Raw genomic sequence first — 7,939 nt, forward strand, 5'->3', positions numbered from 1 at the left:
AGTTTTTAGTGCTTAATTACCATCTGCGCAAAACTATGAGTCATAGTTTTATACAAAGCAACTAATACAACTGCATTTAAAATCAGTGGGCTTTAAAATAATTTCATAGCTGTTGCTCTTTAGATCCAGTCTTTAAATTTTGTCAATCAATTAAATTTTGTTTAAATTTTGTCAATCAAATTATTAATTAAAAGGTATGGCTAGAAAAAGCAAAACTAAGTTAATCTCGTAAAGTTAATTTTCAGCAATGTTTTTCTCTAAGCAGAGGCTCTGCTCTCTTTTGCAGACAGCAGCACTCATAAGCAGGGCTTGAAAAAATATTTTTCTTCCCGGCAGAAAATATAAAATTCAAAATTTCCTGCAAGGCTTCGAAAAAGTTATAAGCCACTGAAGTGATATTTTAAGTTGCCTGATTTGTTTAAACATTTGCCCTAAAAATAAACTGTCATACTAAAAAAGAACTAATTGCTGGTCCTCAATTTTTGATCATAGCTCTTCAAACAGCAATCATTTTGTTTAAACTGTATAAGATGATCAAGGAGAAGGTGACAGAGCAAAATACTCATAGTTTGTTTTTAAGGTCAAAGTTAGTATGTCTATAATAATTTTGATTTAATTTTAATATCAGTACTAGACAATTAGATACTGTTGAAGTATTGACGTATCCTACATCTTGCTCTGGGTCTCATGTTTGCTGCTCAATTTTATCATCAAAGCTAGTAGTTCATACAACATGTAAGAATACTTGTTTACTTTTCAATGGTTAAAATTAATGTTTTAAATCAGAGGTGGGGCTAGAGGCAAAGATGTAAGCCCAAAATGCTTACATTCTTTTAACATAGCCATGAATGATATATGCAAATGCCAGTAGAAAAGTATGAAGAAAGTTGGACACATCCAAACAGGTTTTTGGGCATGTTCACTTTGAATACAATTGATGTAACAAGATTGGCTGTCTGTGTTTTTACTTATCTAGAATGGCGTTTAAAGAGAAATGAAGCTTTAGCTTGCTTGAATTTAATCAGTAGCTGAAAATCATGTCAAATTGCTTGAAATTAAGTATAAAAGACACTGATAATACCAGATGATTGAATTTTAAAAGCTTATCTCCTTTTTTTGTTAGTAGTGCAGGATAAAAAATTATGCAGTATGTAAGTATATCACAAAAAACAGCGTTCAGAAGAAAGAGAGTAACATAATTTTAATGTTCATTTTAAAATCAAGCAATGGAGATTTCACGCTAAAAACTTCTTGGCAAACAGCAGCTGGCACTACCAGACATTATCCAGCCCTGACTATAAAAGACAAAATTTAATTATATCAATTTCAGATTGAATTTACATTACTCTGATATGAAGATAGATACATTTGGGGATGGGCAAATAGCTTAATACTTTGACATCTTTACTTGCTGCTTGAATTTTTATACATATAAATTGAAACTAAAAAAGGAAAAATTGCTATTGAAGTTAGTTCCTGGAAAGAAGACAGAATCCCAGAATGCAATTGCATTTATTTGCCTTATCTGAAGGGTATATTGAAAAGGTATTAGAATACACTCCCCTCACAAAAGTATTGCACCACCTTGTTCAAAATGGCGGCACTTTTTGTCAATATTTCCACAATACAAAACATTTGAATGCATGAATTGGGTGAAATAGGCATATTTTATAGCAAATTTTCAGCGAGAAAAGCTTGCAAATTTTACTGACGCCATTTTATTCCTTAGTAAGAAATGTAAATTTTACGCAAATACATTATTGTTTGAAAAAGTGTAGACTACGCCGAAGGGAGAAAATTTGTCAAATGAGATGCGAGTCCCTACAATATTTTTACAGGGAAGTGGTCTTTAGTTTTTGGAAAATTGTTGACCATGTTAGATGCAGCCACACAACAGCTTCAATAAATCAAAAAAGGTTTCTCAAGAGTGCTTCAGTAGTAATAAACCGAAAAGTGGGTTAATAAAAAAATTGATGTTACAGGGGTAGCGATTTTGTCTGTTTTATTTCACCATGTTTACACCAAGGTACAGTAAAAGACATGCAACTTGACGCTGAGCAATGTTTTGCAGCTCAAAATTCTTCCAAACAAAAAATAATTTGGTTCTCACACAAATATAAAATAAAAATTCACCTGCGTAAAGGGAAACCATTTTTACAACAATTTATTTCCGAACAAGAAGAATTCAAGTTTTTCTGTGGCGTCGTTCAAGTCCAGATTTGTACATCGTTGAAAATGTTTGGCTTCGTATGTAAAACAATCCGAACCATGATTTAAAAGGTTCTTGAAGAACCAAAGAATCGCTAATTAAAAGAAATCTTCAGGTTTGGAATGAAATTCCACAATAATACGTTGCCCAATTATATGCAACCAATTCAAGAAGGCATAAAGCGGTTTCAAAAGTTCATAGGTCCGGTCAAAATATTGAAATTTGAAACTGTTAAAAGACGTTTTGAAACTGTTTTTTTAAAAAAAGTGCTATAAAAAGATTGAAGTTTTGATTGGTGATTGTTTCACTTCCGACACACTCCCATTCGCCACTTAAAAACAATCAATTCGCGCAACAATAGCTTTCGATAATTCTTGCGCCATTTTCCCTCCTTCGAGGTGGTGCAATACTTTTGTGAGGGGAGTGTACACAAAAAACATTAAGAGTTTTAGTTATTGCAACCTAAACATTGCAATTCATTGTGGTGATGAATTTACAAGGCTCTTCTCAGAAAAAGGACAGTGCTTTAAGAAGCCCAAAAATGATTGTTTTCAAACAATGACAAATGATTGTTTAAACAAATATTTAAAAGACACTACCAGGCACTATGAGGGAAACACTTTATTATCAAAGTGGACTACCACAGAAGCACTGACTCTAGCTTGAAAAATTGGTGCAATCTACATAGATTTTGTTAGAGTTACTTCCCAAAATTTTTTATTAACAGTTAAAATTTTTAAGAAAATAATTGTTTACCAGTCTGCCATAATGTACTTGATGGTGTGTATGTTTTTAGTGTATAGAAAAAAATATGGTTCTAAGTTGTTACTTCTAGTTTCATGCTTAATCAAGCTTTCGTGGGAAAAATATAGCAGGTGTACTAACCACAGCACGCCTGAAAACATCCAGGCATGTGGTGACATGTGGCATTTTTTGCAAAATCTTATGGGTATTATAATAGATCTACACAGAAATTGCCAGCACGACAATAATGACACTAATAATCTTGATGGAATTTATTTCGCTCACTCCTTAGCATCACTACTTACATTTTAATAAAAAATGTGTTATTTCTGAAGACTTGAGCAAGTTTCTACATAGTTTTCATCTCCTTCGATAGCATATCCTCAGCAGAGTCAGTGGGGGCTTGGTGTTTATCTGGTTGTAATGAACATTTTTGTGTGTAAATCCGTTATCAAGCATCATCAAGCATCACAGCTATTATACACTAAGTGAGCAAAAGTATTGCACAGGTTTGACAATTCAGTAATGGCGACCGCGTTGTCAACAACAAAGCGATCAAAATGCAAACCACTTTTGTGAAGCCATTAGGCGTCTTTTTATGGTTAAAATCTAATCAAACCAAACTTCAAACCATTGACAACACTTTTAATTTAGAAATTGAAATAAGTTATATTTTAAAAAATTAAAATTATTAACTTTTTAATGGACAGTCTCCCAGCTTTGAAACCTTTGCGAGACCTGCCAAAACCTTATCAAAAGTTTAGTAACAGGTCCTGTTAATCACGACATGACAAGTTCAGAAAAACATTTGCAAGATCACATTTAGGTGTTGGAGTACCAAGTTGATCATAAATGGCCTTGTATTTGGTGGATGGAAAGTGGCATATTTTAAGCCATTTTATCACATTCACTTTTTACAACTATGAAGACACTTGAGTGAACCTGTTTATCACGGGAAATTTGGTATTTTCATTAAATGAGAGGACGAAATGCTGTTTTATACAATTTTCAGGATTATTTGTTCCTATTACAACATCGCAATCGGTTGGAAAAGATGGACTTCACGATTTGTGACACATTTAATTGATTGAATTTTGCTGCAATATATCACGAAGCGGCCGCTGAGATTAGGCCCATTGCGGCTCCAAAAATTTCAGACCAAAACATTTGACAGATTCTCCAACAAAAGTGAGGAAAATGAGCAGTTCTAGACACCCAAGCATAAAGTAAGTGCCCCCGAGTTCATTGTAATAAGATATCGCAAACTGGAGCAAAAATGAACTTTTTTATTGCAAATGTTTCACAGGTACCTCAATCATCATGGCTCAATTTTTGCGTTTTTGCGACATGTTGATATTGTTCATAAATTGAAAAGAATCAAGAATATTCTTGCATTTACTATTTTCGCCATCAAACCTTGATAAATTTTCTACATATTTCTGTTAAAAAGTCATCTTATAACTTTTACAAAACTTGCTATGGCCACTTGAATTTTGGTTCGATAGAATTTTTTGCTGCAGTGCGGCCATGCGCCCATAAGGGGGGGGGGGGGCTGAGCCAATAGACAAACTTCTACTTTTGCTATTTTTTAACATTTTGTACAAGAGCCCCTTTTGTTATTTTGACAGCACTATACCACTGTATTTTAGTAATAGAATTCCTCTGGCAAAAATTCAATCTTGAAAACTGGTTGGCAGTATATAGGACATCGACAATTTGCGATAAATAATTTCTTAGCTCCACAAATTGAACGACTGAGATGTTTCTTAAAGAAGCCAACATCCGCACGCATGCCCTACTCATTTATATTACAGATTTAATTTTGTCAATTTGCCTTATAGCACTTTGTCAAGCCTTGTGAGCTTCTGGTTTGCAGGAGTTGTATTTTCATAATTCAATGATACAAAAATTATATTTCCTGAAATTCTTGGGGCGTCCTGTTGTACCTTTTTTAAATGAAAGCTCCCCAACGAACTGCGATGCTTTTGGCTTAGGCCGGCCACAAACTTAGTCACAAAATCAAAACATAATTAAATGCCAATAAATTGATCCTGACTTACCCCGGTTCCATTGTCACATACAATAACGTTATTACCCTTGGCATCCATAACGCCTTTGCTGTCTACCTTTGTCGACAACACCCAGTAGCAACCTTACAGTGCTTGGACTTTTCCGCCTCTTCCCATTAGTAGTCTGGAAACGAGGAACCGAAGGCCATTCACTCATCTCGATAAAAGACTGGGACGAGCTTGGAAGTCGGGAGAATCTAAAACTTTTTGTGAAACAAAATCACTAATTTACTGGAAAACAAGAAACAGGCATCCCGAAGCAGAGGGCCTGGGCGCACAACCATTTGAAACATGACTGAAATGGGCAATGAAGAAAATGTGAAAACCATTAAACTAGTAGTTTTCATTGTGTTAATTATGTTTTTCTTTTCGTTTCATCATATTAGGGTTTTGTTCTTGGTTCCCTCCTTTTTTTAATTCAAGATTAATGGCTTATCTCTCTCGTCCGCAAAAATAGCCTTTTACTTATTTGATGATGATACTCTTATGTAATATCTAATTTGAACTGAAAGTCTTAATGAGCTTCAAAGTGTGGATAACAAGGAACTGAAAAAAGTGAAAACGTGGCTTGAAGCTAATAAATTAGGCTTAATATTGATAAACTAATTTCAGGGCCTTTGCGAGGCACTTGTTGGAGGACTACAAATTTACTTGATTAAAAGAATTTAGCCTGAAATTCTTTATATACTGTCACAAACCTCTTCAATTGATTTTGTCAATCTAACTCTGTATATAATTAGCAACTATTCATTTTTATACGATAATAGCCGACTTTCCTTCTAGCTTTGTCAAATCTCTATATCGGAACGGGTAAAGGATATAGCTACTACCCGATGCCGCACCGTGGTTGCATCGAATTTTCGAACTTTGATGCTTTTAGTTCTCTGGAAAATGCACTCTTTTAAGCACATTTCACTAAAGTAATCCTCCTAATCCTATTGAAAATTATTTTTTTGCAAAAGAATTGAACAGCAGATAAAAATAACTGGTACAATTTCGCCGTGGTCTTGAAAAATACCATGTTGTTAGTTACTTCTAAAGCTAGGTAACAGGAAGAACTGGTTGTTAAAAGAGATCCCTCTTTCCATCTTAGCATGCCTTTTGAATGTTCAAAAAAATCTGGAGCTCATAGTGAATTGCAGTTGACGCTTCTACCAAGAAACGTTAGGGGAAATGGACAAAAAAACACAATTTTACCTAAAGAGGGCCTCGATTTTTAGATTTAGTGCCAACAAGAAATCTTCAAATCTTCAAATCATTAGTTTGTTTACCTTCATTCATATAAAGGAATATCATATTTAACCAACGGAGCAACTACCTTTGCTTGATCCTTTCTTGACTTTATGACATGAAGGTCTCTGAAATACCTAAAGCGTTTCTTCCATCGAGCGGATTATACCTGAAATTCCCTACTGAGATACTATTGGGGAGTGTGACATCCCTCACACCCCCGGTCGCGACGCCCCTGACTAATTTCATAACTTTTGAGTCACCTCAACAATATTTATCTGAAAGTGTCAGTATCACAATTGGAAATTCCCTATCAAAGAAACTTGTTATGTGAAATATTTAGGTGTTCTTCTTGATGAAAACATTTCATTGAAGTTTCACTGAACTGGCTACTCAAAAATTGGCTAGGGGCTGTGATATGTCTTTTCAAAGTGGAATATTTCTTAAATGTCAATTTTTTGCCTGTCTCTGCAATTCTGTATTTTCACCCTTTCTACAGTTTAGCATATCAGTTTGGGGTCTCACTGGTTGGTGTAATTTGTCTGCGATCATCGCAAACGAATTACACTTTCATAAGAACAGTCAGACTTTCTAACGTTATGAACCAAGACCCAATAACAGAGGAGGTGATGCTTATGTAGCCATATCTCAGCCCATTTGAAATGCATTAAACTTACTATTCACGGTTAGAGATATTTCATAATACCTTCTTGGGATATATGGTCAAATTTGAAAAATTCCAGAAATAGTTTTTTTGTGGCGTCATCGCTTCCATTTCGAAATTCGCTTGCAGCACTCATTTTCACGCAATCACGCATGTGTAATACTGATTCACAGGTCACGCGCCAATGTCTATTCATGCATTCACGCATAATAAAAATTTGTTTCACGAATTCACGCATCGCAAATACGCCGATCACGCAATCACGCCAAAATACCCGGTACTCCGGCAAAATATTGTCATGATCAAAAATCTCCTGGTAATTTCTTTAAGAGATCTATCAAAAATCATTCAACACACCTGCAATATTGTTTTTATTCCTCGTCACATCACATATAGTATTCTTAAATTTTTTTAAAATGAATCGATGTTTTTAGCATGTTGACATTTTACCGTATATATCATACTATTCACTTTTAACTTCATTAAAATGTCCCGTTTTACTAGAGACAAATGCGTCACCGAGAGCATATGCTCGAAAGTTCTTCAGCATTTTTTCATATATCTGTCAGCACCTTTTAATTACCTATGAATCATGATGTAATTTCCGACAATCTAACTCTATCTTGATGATTCTTTGCTTAAATGTAACATCTTTGTTTTAATTGCTGAATATATATTTACATCGAATATCACAAACCTTCTTCTCTTGGTTACATCTTCCCTTTATATGCGTTTTCCTGTGCTATAGAATCCGATGCCAGGAAAACTTTGAAGCATTTCAGCTAAAAGTCCTGAGACCCCTAACATCATGATGGGGTACTTTCTTTTTGCTTTGAGTAGGGAATCTTACTCTTTTATGTTCCTCAGAAAATTTGCATGTCCAGAGCATGATTCCACATCCCCGGAAATGAGTACAAAAACGTTGAAAAATTTGATTCTACCTTTGCATACGAATAAACGAACTTTCCAACACTCACTTGAAATAAGCAGGAACCGACGAAAAAGGGTAAAAGTAGCAATCTC

Source organism: Rhopilema esculentum, chromosome 10, assembly GCF_057945365.1.
Source record: "Rhopilema esculentum isolate cy_ngs chromosome 10, ASM5794536v1, whole genome shotgun sequence".
NCBI lineage: Eukaryota > Metazoa > Cnidaria > Scyphozoa > Rhizostomeae > Rhizostomatidae > Rhopilema > Rhopilema esculentum.